Here is a 20964-nt window from a genome sequence, read left to right on the forward strand (position 1 = left end):
TGGAGAAATCATGTTCACATGTACATTGTTAGAAACATTCATAGCACTATGAATTTGTGACATAATCATCAACCAGCGAGGCAGCTAGAAATGATCTCTCGTCAGCACACTGGGAGCTGGGGCTGTTGTGTCCCTAATGATGGTGGTGGCAGGGAGTGATGGTGCCAAGGCCGAGGCCAGATAACAATGAAGGTGAGTCTAACCTCAGCAACCCCACCTCAGCAGATAAAACACAGCTACAGCCGTGGGATGAATGGCATAGCCTGAGATGCCCTAGGAGGTTGTCTGTGGACTTCCAAGGGATTCCAGAGACAACAGAGGAAGAGATCTCTTTTCCAGAGATTACTTAGGAAGGGTTATAAACCCTTAGAATGCAGGGATTTGTACTCACAGTCCTTGGAATAATTCCACAACTAGAAAGAGACTTTAGATAATGAAGAGATTTTAAAAATCATGGAAGTAATTAAAGTGGATGTGAGTCTACCTGAAATAACCAATAAAGAATCCAGAAACAATTACACTTTCAAACCAAAGCAGTCATTTGTTTGATAGATAGAAATAAGTATTGAAAACTACTTTAGGAAGAAAAGTCCTTAGAAGTAAACATGTATAAATGTATCAACACCTTTCCAGTAATAATGGAAAGCTATATATAATATAATAATGTCTTTAAGAATCCAGAGAGAGCAAATATTAACTTAGAGATCTGTGCACCATAATTCAAGCATGAAGTATAAAAGTAAACAAAGTTTACATTTTCAAAGACTGAGCAAAGTTAGCAATTACATGTTAACATAAAATATTCTCTCCACTACATAAGAAGATCCCATAAGAACGGGGTGGGATGCAGGAGGGAACAATAAGAATGCAATGGATTGTCTACTGACAAATAAAACAAATAGTTACTGTAGAAATACTGATTAACATATCAGAATACTTAAATTTAAAATACACAGAACATTAGTAAGGAGAAAGTATAAGGTTATTATAAAAACTACAAAACATATGCATTTTTCATTTCTCCCTCTGTCTTTCTCTCTTATTTCATTTTTTATTTATTTTGTTTTTTTGAGACAAGGTTTCTCTGTGTAGCTTTGACTGTGCTGGAACTCACTCTGTAGACCAGGCTAGCCTCGAACTCATAGAGATCCATCTGTCTCTGCCCCCATAGTGCTGGTATTAAAGGCATGTACCACAACCATCTGGAAAAACATATATGTTATAGTTATATATAATGTATATGATATGTAGTTTTCCTGTCATTATTAATGAAAGGGTAGAAATTCAAATCTACAATCACTAGCTTAATAGCATCCTTGAGCTGCAGGCATTGGCCCTTGAACATGCCGCATTATCATTTTAAAAATTCAAGAAATCTGTCTGGGAAGACAGCTCAGCTTTTAAGGCCATTCACAACTGTCTGTAACTTCAATCCCAGAAGACCTAAGTCCCTCTTTTGTCCTTTGTGGAAACTGCATGCATGTGGTGCACAGACATACATGCAGGCAAAACACCCATAGACATAAGAACTAAGATTAAGAAAGACTTGAGAAACACTAATTCATAGAAACACCTAATATCAAAGCTCTTGTATACGTTATTATGAATCTTTGGTGTTAATTTTATTTTAAGGATAATATCATATTCCACATGATAAATAGATACACAATTATGCTAGCTACCAGGACTATTACTAAAACTGGAAATGGAAAGAAATAATCAATGTGATGAATTCATAAAGGTCAGAAATGATCAATAAAAGAAGCAGAGACAAAAAGCGTTGGATGGTAAACAAAAAAGAACAACTATGCATGAAAAATATCAGACGCACTGCAGGACACATAATTTGAGTCACAAACAAGCAAACCATATGAGGTTCCTAGGAGAGAGTGTGAAATGTAATGAGTCAGCTGTTGTTCTCCATGGGCCACCCAGCAAGGCAGCAGGGGTCAGATGCTCCCTAACTGAGTTGTGTTTTCATTTACACTTGTTATAAGATTTAAATTTTCTCCTGGAAAGTCTTCTTTGACTCATGATTCATTCAGCAGTGTGTTAACTGATCTCCAAGTGTTTCAAGAATTTTTATCTATTTTTAGCTACTGATTTCTATGTTAATCTCATGGCAGCCGAAGAGGACATTTTGTATAATCTTGATTATTTTTGTTGATTTGTTTATTTAAGCTGTACGTAGTATTATTTTTGTGGGGGTGACGCACACTGAATACACAACACAGCATGTGTAGTGGTTGAGGACAATTTATGGAAGTCAGTTCTCTCTTTTTACCGTACAGGTGCTGGTGATCAAAACTGTTTTCCAGACTTTGTGGCAAAGGTATTTACCCACTGAACTGCCTCACCATAGGTGGTAATTATCATGTTTTAATGTTCTACCCCTAGATGACACAATATTGGAAAGTGATAGCTGCAGTTGGGATAGAGAATTGATTTTCTTTAAGGGTGTGGTCCCTGATCTATAAGCTATGTTTCAGTGGATGGCCTTACACCAGGAAGACCAAGAAAAATATGTTTTATTGTCCAGAATGAACATATCTTAGTGAACATGCTGTGAGAGATTAAGATGCTTATTCTGCTGGTCTTGGATCAAGGATGCTCTAGGTATCATTCACTTGAAAGTCTCTGGTACTGATCCTGAGGTCATCGTCAACCCTACCAACTTTCAGTCGTTGTGATCTATCAATAACTAAAAGGAAGGGTCCTGCCCCTGCAGTCCCACAGTGCATTAGACTATTTCCTTCAGTCTTTCAAGACCTGGCCTTCTGCATTCTGCTGGGTTGTTTTGTGCAGGCACGCTAAGGTTCATATGTCTTTTTAGAGATGACGTTTTATCATATTTTCTTTGAAAATCAACTTTCTGTGCATCTCTGTAAAGATAATGCAAGTTCAGTGCAAATCACCCTGTGCCACTCTCCTGGATGGTAGATCCCATGTGACAAACATTTGAATTTTCCTCGTCCTGTCACTTCCAATGGCTGTTATTCCACTTATCCATCTGTCATAACCACTCAATACATACTCACTATCATTGCCTAATCAGACACTTAACTTTCGTGTGAGCTGAAATTGGGAGCTTGAGATCTTATTTCACATTCTGTTATGAATTCTCTGGCATCTGAAAACAAAATCCCAGGTTCTCTTTCGTATCACTTACATCTGATTGAAGATTCTTCTTCAATAAAATTCATTGGTCTTTGGATTTCTTTTGTTCTGTGTTTGAGAAAATGTGTATTTTTTAATTTATCTAGATCTTCTAGTGTGGATTGCAAGAATGGAAGTAACAACCTCCAAGCTCTTTACCTGTTGGAGCTGGACTGAGAGGTTTAAACACAATAGAAATATTTTTTTTAAAGTAAGTATCAGAAAGTTCTAGACAGTGTAAAATAAAGAATGTAAATATGGCAGAAAATTGATAGTGCAAAAAAAAGTGTCACAATATGATCCCCTAGTTTCTCCAAGTTTTATGTATGATGCACTTTGCAATGGGAAAGAATTGTTTAGAACTTTAACAGAAAGCATGCTTTGCCTCCGACCTAAAATACCAGCGGCACTGACAGCTGATGGGCACAAATATTGGAAAGTGATTTGTTATTTCAGAAGGCAGAACCAAAGGATGCTGTAAAATCTATACATAAACGTTGTACCAATGACCAGGTGCCCAGGGAGGAATGCACATGCAAGGTGCAGCCAAGCTCTGCTTATGGAATAACTGACCAGAGCAGAGGAGTTAATTGTCATTCCACAGACAAAGTTTGCAGCTTGGGTGAAAACAAATCAATTGCCCATCGAATCATCAATCAAAGAAAATTAACATTGTTCAATGAGATAGAGGAGAATTCGGCTCTCCATATCTTCATGGTGGGATATTCAAAATATCCCAGATTAAAATCTTTTTCTTTATGTAAATAGTAAGGAAAATGCATGTTGCAGAGTCTAAGCGGAAAAGGCAGCTGGAGGAGTCTAACCACAAAGACCGTAATGTCACACTTGTTAGATGAGGATTTGAACACAGCTATTAGAAAGGTGGAATAAAAGCAAAGGCACTTTATATTAATAAAGACATAGGAAATCCAGCAAGGAATGGAAGATATTGAGAGTGGACAAGATGACAACTGTTAATCTGAAAAATAAAACACATCCCATAATATACTTACAGAGCTTGTTTTTCAGAAAGTGAAACAGAGAAAGGTAATCAATACAAATTCTTGAGTTTCCAAAAAGCAACAGAAAGAAGATATTGAAAATAAATGAACTAGGTTCTGGACTCAAGAAGACAACTTAAGATTTCATATGTGCAGAATTTCTCTATAGAATGAACAGGGCAGGAACAATGGGATGTCAAGGAATATTGCTCGATTAGTTCTACAGAGATGACACAGAAGTTCAGAGTACTTGCTGCTCTCCCACATGTCACTGGTTCAGTTCCTAGCATGAATGCCAAGCTTACAATCAACTGTAACTCCAGTCCCATATCTGACACCTTCTAGCTTTCTTGTATACCATGTATGCACATGGTACACAGACAAACATGCAAGAAAAACACCCACACGTGTAAAAGAAATTAAAAGCATTGAACTGGCTATTTTAATGTTAGATAAGATGTGCGTGTGTGTGTGTGTGTGTGTGTGTGTGTGTGTGTGTGTCACTGGAAATAGAGAGGGATATTTTTAAATGATAAAATGTTTCTTTTCATCAGAAAATTATAAACTATAGGGCAAATGAGGGTAGTCAGCCGGTAAAGTGTTTGGTACACAAGACTGAAGACTTGAGTTCATTTCCTGGAACCCACATAAAATTTGGGATGTTGGTATGTGTCTCTAATCCCAGCACTACAGAGGTAAGACAAAGGGACCCCTGGGGCTTAATAGCCAGACAATATAGGGCAATCTTCAAGCTCCGGTTTAAGTGAAAGACCAATTCTGAAAAAATTAAACGAAAAGCAATTTAAGAAGACACCTGATTTCAACCTTTCCCTCAACATGCACATATGTGTACACACATGCACATGCATGTTGCACACACGTGTACACACACACATGAACAAATATCATACAAGTGTGATTGACTATGGACACAACCTGAATAATTTTCAAGTAAAACGACATCCATTGGCATGGTAGGAACCTTTACCTCCCCTCTCAACACATGTGATGATGTGGACTCCTGACAGCTCTGTGATCAGAGTGGGGGACAAAACTGGTCCTCTTAGGATATATATGCATATCGAATGCATGAGACCCGAGGAGGCTGACTGTGTGACTATTTATCAGTTGCTTCTTTGCAGTGCTAGGCACCCTTTAATAACTATGCACTGATTACATCTAGGGAGTTCAGCTGCATGTAGAAGAGGTGAAGGGAAAATGGATTTGTGCTGTGTCACAACAGGAAATCCTTGGGGTTCAGTTTGTGCTGAAGTTAGGATATCTTTGATTGTTGAGAAATTTTTATTCATGTTCTTGAGTCCTTTCAATATGGTCTAGGCTATCCAGTTTCTCCTGCGCTACTGTAAAGACAATTAACACATAGTATTGTCCGTCTCTCACGTATCAGCTACAGACATGTAGCCCTTCAGGGTACTGAGCCCATTGCAAGAGTTCTGAGGACCTTGAGAAAGTGTCTGCCTGCTCTTCTGTGAGAGCTTCCAGGAGTCGGGATATCTCTTCCTAGCTCCCAGACTTCAGACAAGAAGTCAGATCATGGATGACATAATTGTGACCTTGAGCCACTGTCTATAGATGTCTAGTGTTGTGTACTGATCCACCCATTGTAGTCACTGAGACAAAGTCATATCCTTTGTGGTTATATGGAAGTGAGAGTATGCTATATTTTCATTATATGAAGAATCTACACATTGTTTTCTTTTTTTCTTTTTTTTTAATTAAAGATTTCCATCTCCTTCCCTCCTCCTCCTCCTTCCCTCCCCTCCCCTCCACCCATACCCCCACTCCACCCCTCTCCAAGACAAAGAGCCATCAGGGTTCCCTTCACTATGTTAAGTCCAAGGTCCTCCCAGCTCCCCCTAAGTCCAGGAAGGTGAGCAACCCAACTGACAAGGCTCACAGTGAGCCCGTCCATGCTGTAGAGTTCACGATCATTGCCGTTGTCCTTGGTTTCTCAGTCCTCCTCCACTGTCAGCCACATTCAGAGAGTCCGGTTTGGTCCCCTGTTCCATCAGTCCCATTCCAACTGGACTTGGTGGTCTCCCGTTAGATCTGTCCCACCGTCTCAATGGGTAAACGCGCTCTCATGGTCCTGACTTCCTTGCTCATGATCTCCCTCCTTTTGCTCCTCATCGGGACCTTGGGAGCTCAGTCTGGTGCTCCTATGTGGGGCTCTGTCATTTTCTCCATCCAATGCCAGGTGAAGGTTCTATGGTGATATGCAAGCAAGGAATTATATGTCTTACTTAAGGGAGCCATTCTAGGGTTGGCAGAGACTTGACTCTAGAGGGGTTCTCAGGTGTCCAGGAAGACGCCCCCAGCTAGGTCCTTGGGCAGCCGAGGAGAGGGTGCCAGAAATGTCCAGATCCTATTGCCATACTCATTAATACACATTGTTTTCTTAATCCAATCGATTCTCTCCAGAGAATATTTAAAAGTCAGGCCATGTAAGCACTTGCCTGAAGTCTCGACACTGAAATTGCAAACCTCAAGTAGAAAATATCACAGAGAACTTCCAGCCATAGTTCCTGAATTCTAAGAGTTTGCTTCGTGACCCTCTTCCTGGGGAGACATATTACACATACCCTCAAAGGGAACTGATGAAAGAGCAAGCTAAATATACCACCAATATCCAATTTGGTAAATCGGCCATTTCTTATTCTTTTATTTATGAGACTCTAATATAATTACATAATTTTCCCTTTTCTTTTCTTTCTCCAAACCCTGCCATATACCCCTCCTTGCTCTTTCAATTTTTTGCCTCTTTGCTGTCTGTTATGAATTTTTGTTAGATATGTATGTACATATATAAATATATATTCCTAAATATAATCTGCTCAGTCTGTATAATATTCCATGTATGTATGTTTTCAGGGCTGACCATTAGGTATTGGATAACCAACTAGTGTTCTCTTTCCTGGGGAAGACTATGTCTCCCACTTTCAGCTTTCCTTAGTTGCCTGTCAATGAACAAATAAATTTATTGTGTTTACTTAAAGGGATATCAGTTAGGGCTCACTTGGAGGAGCAAAATAAACTCAAAGACAGCTGCAACTTCAAAATACCCACCCCATCATGGATGATGAATTATGAAATCTATAAAACTAGTGTGCACTACACAGCTTATAGGCAATTTGACAGGCTGGAGAGTAGCCTTTCTAGGTAGCTCACTTGGTCTGAACCTCTTCCAGGTGGTTCAGCTGATATGCCTCTTCCATGTTGTTAGGCTAGTCTGAACCTCTTCCAGACAACTCAGCTTATCTGAGAAGGTCACCCGAAGTTCTTAGAGGTTATTGACCATAGGCTTGAGAAGGGAAGAGTCTAGTAAATCTAGTCAGTTTTGGGGACTTCCTGAAGCCTTTGAGTTCTTTACTTTCTAAGTTTAGTGAGTCATTCCTGAAATCTGGAATGTTTCATTGCCCCTTGGAACATCCTGGGTCTTCATAATCATTTCTCCATGATGGAAGATTTAGGTAGGGTATTGATAGACACCACAGTTCTAGGCAACAATGATAGGAATGGAACATCTAAATCTATGGTCAATAAATATCAAAGTGAAATACAACCATTTGCCAAAAGATTTAATTAGCATATATCTATTAGTTAGATATATCTAACATATATCTATTATTTATATAGCATATATATTATTCCATATCTATTATTTATATAGCATATATATTATTAGCATATACATATATATTATTTCATTGAGTAAAAAATGGTGACCATTTCTTATTCAATGAAATAATAGCAAACTGGAGAACACAACCTTTACTTATGGCAAGCTGTATTGATAGAGGCATTTAATGATTAAAGAAAATAAATTGACTTAAACAAATATTAATGAAAATGCAACTGAGAAGGTCTCATGTGTTAAACAAGTAATCACGTGCAAACTTCACTTTTCAACTTCAAATGGAATCTTGCTGCTTTAAAGACCATTTTTATGATGATGACAGAGATTTGTTTTATTTTTATTTACCACCATCTGTGTGTATACAGATGTGGTTTATGTGTATGTGTGTGAAAACAACTGCCAAGGACAGAAGAATAAGAATAAGAATAAGAATAAGAATAAGAATAAGAAGAGGAGGAGGAGGAGGAGGAGGAGGAGGAGGAAGAGGAAGAGGTGCGTGTGTGTGTGTGTGTGTGTGTGTGTGTGAACAACTGTCTAGGACAGAAGAGGGAGTCTGGTCTCTGGAGCTGGGTTGGTTATAAGGAGGTTTAAGCTATCTGGTGTGGGTGCTGGAACCTGAACTCTGGTCCTCTGGAAGAGCAGCAAGAGCTTATAACTGCCGAGCCATCACTCTAGCTCTTAGAGGTAAAAAAATATTAACAAAACATAATCAATTTTAGAGTTAACTTTCACCAACCACCCTATCCTGTAGTGAGCACCACAAGGTTGGAGGTGGGGGAGTATAGGTAATAGTTGCAATACTACCACAGAGACTCTCTCTCTCTCTCTCTCTCTCTCTCTCTCTCTCTCTCTCTCTCTCTCTCTCTCCTCTCTCTCTCTCCCCCTCTCTCCCTCCGTTCTTCCCTCCCTCCCTCTCTCCCTCTCTCCCTCTCCCTCTCCCTCTTTCAAATATCGCAAGTCTTCTCAGGTAGTTTTGCAGTTATCTCTGCCTCTGGCATGGCTTTTTTCCCAGAGAGCAACACAGGACACAGTCCTGGATAGGAGGGGATGGAACACCTCTGCCTAGTTTTTCTTTGCTGGCAAAATCTGTGTTTTTTCTTAACTGCGATAGTGAAGTGAAACACAAAATATCCAACTGTAAAGGAGCTCATTCAGAAGATAGGAAATATGGAAGACATATGCCAACAGCTTGTCCATGTGGAAGTGGAGACACAGCTGGGGATTAGAAGCAGAGCAGGGTTCCCTTTCTGCATCTTGATGCAGGTCCTGCAATACACAGCTGTGGAAAGCAAACAACTCACACAACTGCGGGAGCAGCGGTGCCCCAGGCCTTTGGCATTCGCTAAAAATTACATTTTTTTATTTTATGTGTATGAGTGCTTTGCTTGTACATATGTCTGTGTGCCATCTGAATGCGGTACCCACAGAGGCCAGAAGGGGATCATCAAATCCCCTGGATCTGGAGTTACAGTTGGCTGTGAGCTGCCAAGTGGATGCTGGGAACCAAACTTGAATCTCTGAAAAAAGTAGCCAGTGGTGGCAACGCTGAACCATTTCTCCAGCCTTTGGCCTTTGCTATTTTTACAGAATATGGAAGATTTTCTTGAATGAGCGCTTGCTGCTGTACATCCTGGGGACAACGTCAGGAGACTAAATTACTGGTTATTTTTATAATTTCCCCCAGTTATATTACCACTTTACTGCGAAGATGGTTAATTAAGCCCATTATTCTGTCATTTTAGAAGTACTGGTCTGTCAGTTCCATTTTAGAATTCAAGAAAGAAATCCCTTTAATTAATGCTTTCATGTTGAACTACCAATTCTGAAATGAAGACTATTTGTCAGCATGTATAGTTAAATATTTTATCAATTTCATTTTATTTTCCACCATAATTCATTGTTATCTCAGTAAGTGTTTTTGGTTTTTAAATGCAGAGAGAGAAGAAGTAAAGGAAGAGCTGGTGGGCTCTCTTAAATTGTTTATTTCTAACTGTAGAAATGAGGCCAAATACTGTCATCCAAGTGGTTTGATTGGTACCTTCCTTTAGGTTTAACTGATAACTGTATTTTTTTTTAAAAAAAATAGCAAGTTTGTGCACATCTCTTTTTCCTCTGTGTGAATGTGTGTATGTATGGGGGCGTGTATGTGTGAGTGTGTGTGTGTGAGTGTGTGTATGGGTGTGTCCTTTCCGCATCTTGTTGAGGCTGGTTTTCTCTTCTTGTTTCTTGCTGCATTGTGTGCTATAGGCAAGATGACCTGTGAGTGTCCAGTTGATTCTTGTGTTCACCCCTCCCATCATGCTGTAGGAGTGCTGTGATCACACATATCACAGATAACCTCTCCATAGGTTCTGGGAATCAGTCTCAGGTCATCAATAAGCATGTGTATCCTCTGAGCAATCTCCTCAGCCCCATAACTCTGTTTCTAAACATGTATGTACACCTAAAATATTTTTCTCATGAACATGTTAAAGACTTGCTCATAAATTACATCCATGTTAACTTTTGCTTTGTAATTTACTGGAATTTCCTGGAAAAGCCATGCAAATACCCTTGCTGCCATTTTCAGTTTTTACAGTTGTTCAATATTCCAATGTTCTATCAGAACTGGCTCTGGCAATGGTGCTATTTATGGATAAACACAGTTTTCAGTTCACATACATATAAGACAAGCTGGACTGAGAAGATTATATTTGTATTCTTTAATCTTCTTACTATTGTATGAAATTTGATCAATAAAATGGCAATTCAAAATTTTATTACATGTAGGTGTGTGTATACAAATGTGTATACATGTGTGTGCATACCCCCATGTATGTCAACAGTACATGTGTGATGTCAGAGGACAAATTGTGGGATTCTGTTCTCCCCACACAATATGTGGATCTCAAGAATTAAATTAAGCTAGTCCTGCTGACAGAAAGCACCTATGCCTGAAGAGCCACCAGAATGGCAGATTTACTGTTACCCAAATAAAATCATATGAGATATTCATCCAGTAGATAGGTAAGTCCCGACAAAGTGGCAAAAAACATGAAAAACCAAGGTATGACTCTTCTAAAATATATTAACTTTGCAGTTACTCAAACACAAAGACAAACAAGGTAAACTAGCCCTTAGATTAGTTAAGATTAAGAGAGAGACAGGAGTGGGGAGATAAGGTTGGGGGTTTGGGGAAAGGATGATGTAGAATGATGATATTAAAGAATAAAAGTGAATATTCTATCCAGAACCAATGAAACCCTGTAGATTATGAAGCAATTCTTTGAAGACAAACACTCCTCAAACTGGAAATTCTTGGAAAAAAGGGATAAATTCCTTCCTATGACATATCAAAATTAAATTAAGAGGATATAAGTAGCATAAACAAATCAATAATGGGCAATGAGGTGGAGCCTGTAATGAAAAAACTCCCAGAAATAAATCTCAGGACACAATGGTTTTATGTCAGCATTCCTATAATTAACACCAGTACTACTCAAAGTATTTCATACCAATAAGGGGCAAAAGACATTACCCAAATCTTAACCCAATTATGAACCCAATATTATCCTAATACAAGATAAAGAAATACAAAATAAATTTTATAAAAAGATTGAAAGTTATAAACCATTTTTCTCAATGAATATAAACACAGGACTTGTCAAAAGATATTGTAAACCAAACTCAATGACATATTAAATATATAAAACACAGCTATCTTAGTTTGAGTGACTATGTCTGTGACGAAGCACCATGACTGCAGCAATCTGCGCTCACAGTTCCAGAAAACAGTCCATCACTGAACAAAGTCGGGGAAAGAACTCAAACAGGGCAGGAACCAAAAGGCAGGAGCTGATGCAGAGATCATATAGGCACATCGTTTATTGGCTTGCTCCCTAAGCTTGATCAGCTTACCTTTTTAAAGAAGCCAGGACCGCATGCCCAGGGATGGTACCACCCACAGTGGGCTGAACCCTCCTCCATCAATCACTAATGAAGCAAATGCCTTAAGGCCATATCAGAGGGAGGCATTTTCTCAGTGGAGGTTCTTTCCTCTTAGATCAAGTTGCCATAAACTAGCCAGCCCAACAGTGATTACATTGTTTTCATTTTAGTAAGGCAAAGATGGTTCAATATATGAAAAACAGACTATAGATTGCTTGAAGATCAGAGTATGGAGCTAGTCACATTAGGTAGCCATAGAGGCTAGGCAATGGTGGCACACACCTTTAATTCCAGCCCACAGGAGACAGAGGCAGGCAATCTCTGAGTTCAAGGCCACCCTGGGCTACAGGAGATTGAATCAGTCTAAAAGAGAAACAGAGCCAAGCAGTGTTGGCTCACACCTTTAATCCCAGCACTAGGGAGGAGGAGATGGGAAGTGATATGGCTGGGCGGAGAGAGGAATGTAAGGCGGGAGGAGACAGGAGCTCAGGATTCAGTCTGAGGATTCAGCAGAGGTGAGAACTAGTGGCTGGCTGCTTTGCCTCTCTGACCTTCAGGCAAACTTTATTTGTTAAAGTACAAACAAAATATCACAACAGGGATAACTAATGTGATCGAATACTGTGTGTAATTCTAAGTGTTCTGGAAATGGGTAGGGTAAAAGGGAAAACCTACATCTAATTTGAAAAAGCCACCAATCAAGGAGTTATCTTCTTGACATCAGTTTCAAAACTTAGAAAGTTGTGTGTAATCATGTATTCATTCCACATATATTGTATTATATTTTAGTAACCCAATTGTTATAAAATTTTGTTTTATGGAAAATATTTCACAAGTACTTCTGACAAAATGTAATATTTTGCGGAATACCTATACATTCATAATCATTCAAACCATGGTTATAATTTTAATTGACTATATTTATGTATATGTGCGCACAGTGGTTGTATGTGTGGTGAGTGTACATGTATGTATGAGTATGTGGAGGGCAGAGGCTGATGTTAGACATCTTTTCTCCGCGGCTGTTCACCTTTATTTTTGAGTCAGGATCTTTCACGGAAAGTGAACGTCATCAATTTGCTTGGGCTGAGTGGCCAATGGGCTTTAGATCCCCACCTGTTACATACTCCCTCACTCCCAAGGCTGAGGTTATCAGTAGGGACCACAATGCCTGGAATTTTATGTGCCTTCTGGGACTATGAACTCAGTTCATTGTGTTTGCTTGCAAGCACTTTACCAATAGAGCTAAGCTCCCCAGCTGTGGATACTTAGATTTTTGATTGCCTTGCCTTAAAAGAATATCACTATGATAGGCATTCACCCCTTCCGTGTCAAAAAACAGAGTACATTGATTTTAAAACACACTGGGTCCTAAAATAACAAGGCATTAATGAGTAAACCCGCCTGTTGATGAAATGGTACCGATATTTATTTATTCCTTAATGAAAGGAAAGGCTCTTGTCAAAGTGCCTGGTTAAACAGAGCTAGTGAAACATCTGCTGACACAAAAATATAACCCAGGAGTTGAAGAAATTACCTTTTAGAACATGGAGTGGTATCTAGATGCAGCCTAGCCCACAAAATTTCATTATACAGGCAAGCATATCTATTTGTGAGACATTACTGGTTATATAATATAGCCAATTACAAAATCACAGTGTAATCTTCTTGGCGATAGTGTTTTGTTATTGTTGCTAGTGACCATCTTTCTATTAGAGTTGCAATATATACAGGACTTTTGTGAGTGATGAGCCCTGCAGTCCTGCCATGGAGAGCTTACTCAGATGCAATTGGTATAATAGCACTTAAGAGACATGCTCCGCAGATAAATAGATAACCTCAGCATTTTCACCAAGCGGGAAAGAACCGATCAACACCCACCAACACATGTCTGCATGAATTGAAATGTATTTAGAAAGACCTGAGGTGGTTTGTAAAGGGCAGAGTCCACCTTTTTACTGCTTCAGAATAAAGAGAAAAAGTAATTCAGACTTTTAAATTAGCTTTCAGTCATAGTGAGAAGAGACCCGAATAATTATCAGCTGCATAATCTCATTAAATTGATCCAGTACTGAGCTGAAGACTCCAGGTATTAGCGTCTCAAATCTGTCCATGAAGTCACATACATCATCTGACTTTCTCCCTGTGTCTAGCTACACACACCCAGAAAACAACTCATTGGGGATTAATACAAGATTTAGCCAACATTATTAAAAGGCTGCGCAAAAATGAATTTTGGGTCAAGGGTAATAAATGAACCAAGGGATATGCATTAGGCGACTTTAAGACTTCCACTTCAGACTAAAGTGACCACACATAAATTCTCTCTCTTCATCACTTCCAAGATTACAAAACATTATATGTTCATAAATCTAAAAAGTTCAAACAGTCTAGAGTAGTGGTTCTCAACATGTGAGTCTCTAACCCTTAAAGAGTCAAATGACAAACAGGAGTCACCTAAGGCCACAAAAAAACAAAGGTGTTTACATTATGATTTATGACAAATAAAATGACAGTTATGAAGTAGCAACAAAAATAGTTTTATGGTTAGGGTCGCTTCAGCATGAGGAACTGTATTAAAGGGTTGCTGCGTTAGGAAGGTTGAGAACCACTAAGCTAGAGTACAGGAAGCCAGAGTGGGAGTCCTCTTTCTGTTTCATCTTTAGCATGTTACTTATGAGCTACGCTCATGGTGTAACATCTGTTGGGTGTGTAAATAATGCTCATCATGAAGACAAATGCATAGTTCTCTCATCCTTATGTTATTTTTTCATTTAAAATATCTCTTAGGTCCTTTTTGTGACTATTTACACTGATGTCATTTAGGAAGCTTGAAGAACCTTCTATAATTATATTATCATTTGTTTTTCCAGTATTTTACTGTGGGGCTTCCAATGGTTTTTAAATTAAAAATGGTGTCATAGGAGTATCTTTCTCATAAGAATAAGACTGTATAAGGGCATTTGGGGGGTATCAATAAATACAGAGGACTGAGATGCTACTTTGAGGCATATGACTACCTGACTAAAAAATCTAGAAATTTCTAATTTTATTTTTTAAATTTTATTTTATTTCCCAACTAGAAATTGCATCTAATAATGGAGTGATTCAAAATTTCACTTACAACATGGGAAGCCACGAACCAAAAAGACCGTGTATAATATTTATTCAATATACTCTTGAGAGTATAAATGGTCTTTTATTTTATTGATTTTTATTGAGCTCTACATTTTTCTCTGCTCCCTTCCCTGCCTCTCCCCTCCCCTTCAACCCTCTCCCAAGGTCCCCATGCTCCAAATATACTCAGGAGATCTTGTCTTTTTCTACTTCCCATGTAGATTAGATCTATGTAAGTGTCTCTTAGGTTTCTCATTGTTGTCAAGGTTCTCTGGAATTGTGATTTGTATGCTTGTTTTCCTTGCTCTATGTTTAAAAGCCACTTATGAGTGAGTACATGTGATATGACTGGTCTTTTCAAAACAAGCAGCCTGGACACCAGATGTTCCTAGCTTTGCTTTCAATGACTTTGTTGTATCTCTATTCCCATCCTGTTGAATGAAGCTCCTGAAACCTCTAGGGTGGGTTATTGGGCTATTTCTTCCTCCTCTGGACCTTGGAGTCAATTCATTTCACAGTCCTCTAAAACAAAACATTTAAAACAAATTACTTTGTATACGGTGATCTTGGTGAAGAGAGATGTGAGCAAGAACATCTCTTCTGCACAGGCTTAAAGAAGAAGGAGAAGAAGGAAAATAGTAAGAGGGAGAGAGTGAGTAAATTTACTTTCCGAGCGTGTGGTTTGAGCTGCCCTGAGACTCATTTTGCAGACTAATGCCAAATGGAACGAGCCATGTTGCCAGTTCCCCATGTGACCGCCTCTGTCTGTCTCAACTCTTTCCCAGCACGGCAGACATCAGGGGAAGACTTTCAAATACCCTTCTTAAGAGAGAAACCAGGCAGAGCAGTGTGCTTGAATATCAAGCGACAAGTTAGGCAGACAGAGATGCACAGAACAGAATCAAAGCTGCAGAGCCAAGAAAAAGCATCAGGACCACAGACAAGACAGGAAGACTCAGGGAAATGAATACAGGCAGAAGAAGGAGCCCAGAAGATTCAGTTTTGATCCCCCAAGTGCTGGTGGAAAAAAAATATCCTTTTATTTTTCTTTTTAAAACTTTTCATTTATTTATTTCATGCGTTTGTAGAGGGTTGGAGAGTGCATGTTGCCCTGTTTGCATGTGGAAGTCAGAGGACAACTTGCATATAGGTCCCAGTATCCAACTCAGGCTGTCTGGCTCAGCGGCAAGTGCCTTTACCCATTGAGGAATCTCGCACCAGCCTCAACAATTACTTTGAAAGTCACTGCAGTTCAGGCTCTGTTATTATCCTGCAGTATATAAATATCACATTTGATGTTTACAAATATTTGATGCCCCACTATTTAAAACAGTCAACTCTCTTGTATAAACCCAGGATGACCCTGGCTAACTTATTTGTAGTGGCATGTGCTACTTTTTCTTGTTGCATTTAGTGCCATCAAGCATCCTCTTTGTCTGAGGTATTTGACACAGTGCCATCGCTATCTCTGGAATACTTTTGTTCCTCCCCCCCCACCATCACCACTCATTTATCGTCTGCTAAGCCAGCTGCACTCAAGGCTCCAGTCTCCCTGGCCGAGGGAGAACACTGGTTAACATCCTACCCATGGACTGCGTGGTAAGTACCACAATCACAGCCAGGTGATGTAACTAATCTGTATGCTTGTTGTTTCAAGCAAGTTGGTGCTATGTTTTTTACCTGGTACCAGAATTCTACCAGGGTATGACTTAGTGCTAACCATGTAAAAGGACTAGCCTGCATTTTATTTTTAAATACTATCATGCCACGTGTTAGTTTACATAGGTGGTATTTACGTATTCAGTAAGTATTTACAGAGAGGATGGCTGTGTGGAATCTTGTATGAAATTCTATCAGTTATGAGGCCACTGACTAGATCTATTCCAAGGGATTCAAGGATAGAAAGATACATAGTAGTTAGGCAACCAACCACATGCGATTGTTGTGAGGACTGTACCTGCTTGCAGTGGAGCCTTTAAAGGAGCAAAGTTTCCAAGTGTGAAGAAACTGCACCAGGACTGAGTGGTCTAGAAGGGTAGTGATGACGGTCAGTGGCCAAGAAGCACTGTTTGAGGCGGTTTTCATGTGCCACAAGATGGGTGTAGGAGCTGCATGCCAGAGAAACAGGTGTTTCTTTCAAGACTAAGGGGAGTGAAAGCCCAGTGAGGCATCTCTGGTGCCTGACAGCCTTGACTCACCTGGGAAGGAACGAGAGCAAATAGATCTATCACACGGTTTTCTTTGCTTTCCAGCAAAGTAGCCCAGGTTTAGAATACACGACGCATATCACGTTCCTCGTGGATTAGCATCACGACTGCTAAGCTGAGATGTCTCCCTCTGTCTGATGAAAGTTCCCTCTAAAGGGAATCAGAATGTGTATCATCAGCAGGTACTATACATAGCAGCCAGGGGAGGGGACATGCTCACTGGCCAGGTGAGGAGGACTGGGCAGGGCAATGCGCCAAACCAACATGCGGATGCAATGTGAAGAAGCAACACAACCTTGGAAGAAAGGGAGGAATGGCAAGAAGATAAATGATAAGAACCAATGCAATGATCTAAACCAGCTCGGGAGTCCATTATGTTCTGCACCACACACTCAGATGCATGCATGTGCACACGCACACACACACGTGTGAACATACATACACACATATGCACATACTTATATGCATACACACATGCAAGTACAAAATTTTTCTTTAAAATATACATAGCACCTTTTGAAGTGACAGGGTTAGAATAGGTCTAGGCCTGCACCCTCTTCTCTTTCCATTGAGAATACACTTACAGCTACCTTTCCTCTGTCGCTGCCTGGGGAGGCTTGGAAGCAATTTGGAAACTTTCCAAAGATTTGGGTGACCTTGTGTTTGGGATTTCATTATTGCTGAGTATTATCGGGAGTGATTTTTTTAAAAATGTGTTTGCATCGGGACGTTAGGGCGTCTTTGTGCATTTCATCCCCTAAAGGTTTCAAATCCGCTCTGCTGACAGCAGAGGGGGATAAAAACAGAAGCACTGCTATTAGGCATTCTTTCAGAGGCGAGCATGGGGCATCATCGACTTATTATAAAGAAGCTTCTCATGGAATCGCTGCGGAATTGTACGCTCTGAGTAAGTCACAGGAGGAGAATTACAATATCAAGCCACCACTGCAGAAATCTCTGCATGACAGGGCTCGCTGAATTTCTGATGCCCCCTCTCACATCTCATCCCTCACCTATCTAAAGACATCCTCCAAGTGCTGTTTTGCCCAGGATATTTGGAAATAAATGATTTTTTTCTGGAGATAGCTCACCATTTAAAAGAAAACGATGCATTCTTTATGACACTTTTTGAGGGTGCCTGTTGTTCAAAGCCACTCGGGATTTATTGGTACAGTGTCTGCAATTGCATGCATTTTACTTAAATAACACATTTCACCCTGCCGCAAATAGTTCTGTCTTGTTGAATATTAAGCAAGAGTTAGTCCCCTGCTCTGAGGCTCACAGTCATACTAAAGAGATGGCTGTGTGACCTATGAGGAAAAAGGTGGAGTAGCATCTGTCAGTCCCCAAGAATAGGTCACTAGCAGCAGACATGAGGAGGCGGTGGGACAAGAATCATGACTACACCCATGGAGCCTTTAAATGAAGTCACAGATGTATGTGTCACACTGTGGGGTATCCCACATGTGGAATTAGAACAGCTGTGCCCAAGGCTCAGCTCTGACCTCCAGCAGCTGTTACAAACTGTCCATCTCAATCGTCTCTAAAATCCAAGACCATTACATGCTCAACCAGTCATTCCCTGCAAAAGAAGCCTGGTTAGTTTGGCCTTTCTGCAGCACCTGCTGAACTCCCAGCTAAGATTTCCTGGTAAGCTTTCTCAGAGCTTCCCTTGTGAACACTGCTCAGCCTGGGCTGGCAGATCTCCTCCTATGCAGGCCACGCTCTGGCTGCTATCGTGCAACAGGGATGCAGAATGGGAAACTATCACAGTTCTTTGAAACGGATTATGCAGAGGGTTGAAGAGACAGCGTTTGCTTTGTAAACCAGTTGTTTTGTTTCTTTGCTTGCACTGTTTTTTCTTTGGTCAGCTTGACATGAGCTCGAATCAACTGGGAAGAAGAACTTCAATTTAGAAAATTCCACCATCAAATTGGCTATAGGTAAGTCTGTGGGGGCATTTTATTGACTTATTATTGTTGTGAGAAAGTTCAAACCACACTGGGCAGTGGCACCCCTGGACATGTGGTCCTGTGTGCTACAGAAAATCAGACTGAGAAAGTCCTGGAGAGCAAACCAGAAAGCCAAGACCCTCCCTTGCCACTGGTTCAGATCCAGAATCCAGGTTTCTGCCTGACTTTCTTCAATGATGGACCGCAATAAGATGAAATAAATACTTTCTTGTCCAAGTTGCTTTTGGTCATGTGATGGAAAGCAAACTAAGATATTATGAAAACATCAAGACCTGAGTATGAATTCCTAGCACCTGTATAAAATCCAAATGCAGCAAGGGGATTCTAATCTCAGTACTGGGGCAAGAATGAAGACAGTGGATTCTTGAGCTTGGTGAGCAGATAGCCCATCCAAATCAGTGAGTTCCAGGTTCAGTCAGAGACCATGTCTCAAAAAGAAAAAGGCAGAGTAATAGAAGAAGAAACATATATGACATCAACTTCTGGACTATACATGCAAATACATGTCCATACACTTGTGCAGATAGACAAACATTTAAGCATGTATAACAGCCGAGAGAGAGAGAGAGAGAGAGAGAGAGAGAGAGCACTACATGGTTATATGCTAGGCATAGTGCAATTTTCTCAATTAACTCTAAAACAACTTTGAAGGTTGGTGATTATCCAAAAGAGAGAGAAAAAAACACACAACAGCAGCAACAACAAAAAATACCACTCCACTTCTATTTGTTAAAATCATAAAACCATGAAACTAGTGAAATTGTCAGGGAAATTCTTTGGAGTCTGTCCATTTATTTGTCAAGGTTCCTCTGTGTGTGTGTGTGTGTATGTGTGTGTGTGGGGGGGGTGGGGGTGTGTGTGTGTGGGTGGGTGGGTGTGTGTATGGGTGTGACAGAGTGTTTGTATTTGTGCATGGGTATGTGTGTGAGTGTATGTGAGTGTATGAGAGGATGTGTGAGTGGGAGAGGCCATGTTATTTGTGTGTGAGTGTATGTGTGAGGGTGAGTGAGTCTGAATGAGTGTGTGTACAGCTACATGCACGCCACTGTACATGTGTGAAAGTCAAGAAGAAAAACCTTAGGAGTAGCCCTAGCTCTCTGCCTGGTGAGAGTTAGCTTTCCTTTGTTCTGCTACTGAGCTACATATTCAGCCTATGTGGCCCACAAGCTTCTGGAGAATTCTGTACCATCTTCACATCTCATTAAGAGCACTGGAGTTATAGACACAATCACTGCATTCACCTTTTACTTTCTGCATCTGGATATTCTCCACTTCATGGGGCTGGAGAAATGGCACAGTGGTTAGGGTCACTGGCTGCTTTTCTAGAGGAACCCACATGGGGTCTCACACTGTCTGCAGTTTCACTCCCAGATTCGACACCTTCTCCAGCTTCCATGAGCACCATGTATGCACATGGTACACAGACCTACACGCAGACAAAACACCCACACATATTAAATTATAAAATTTAAATATAAACAACAACATAAAAATTCTCCACTTCTGTCATACCCATCATAATAGAGGTGAAGTAGCATCTCACTCTAGTTTGATTTTCATTTGTTCATGGCTAATATGTGGCATCTTTCTTTATGACCTTAATGAGAGACTTGTCTATTCATATTCTTAATACATTTCTACCGAAGATTATTTACCATCTCATTATTGAACTGTAAGTGTGATTCATATATCCTAGGTACAAATCCCTGTGTATATTTTGATATATAATTTGTAATTTTTTTCTCCATTTTACATGTCAACTTTTCAGTTTCTTGATAGTTTCTATTAAATGACAAATGTATGAGCATGTGTGTATGTATAGTTGTGTAGGGCAGTCTGGGTATTTATGTGAGTTCATGTGTGTGTGTGTGTGGTGTGTGCACATATGTGCACAATGACAATCTTGGGTGTCATAGGTGCTGTCC

The sequence above is a fragment of the Arvicola amphibius genome, chromosome 3 (genome assembly GCF_903992535.2).
Source record: "Arvicola amphibius chromosome 3, mArvAmp1.2, whole genome shotgun sequence".
Lineage (NCBI taxonomy): Eukaryota > Metazoa > Chordata > Mammalia > Rodentia > Cricetidae > Arvicola > Arvicola amphibius.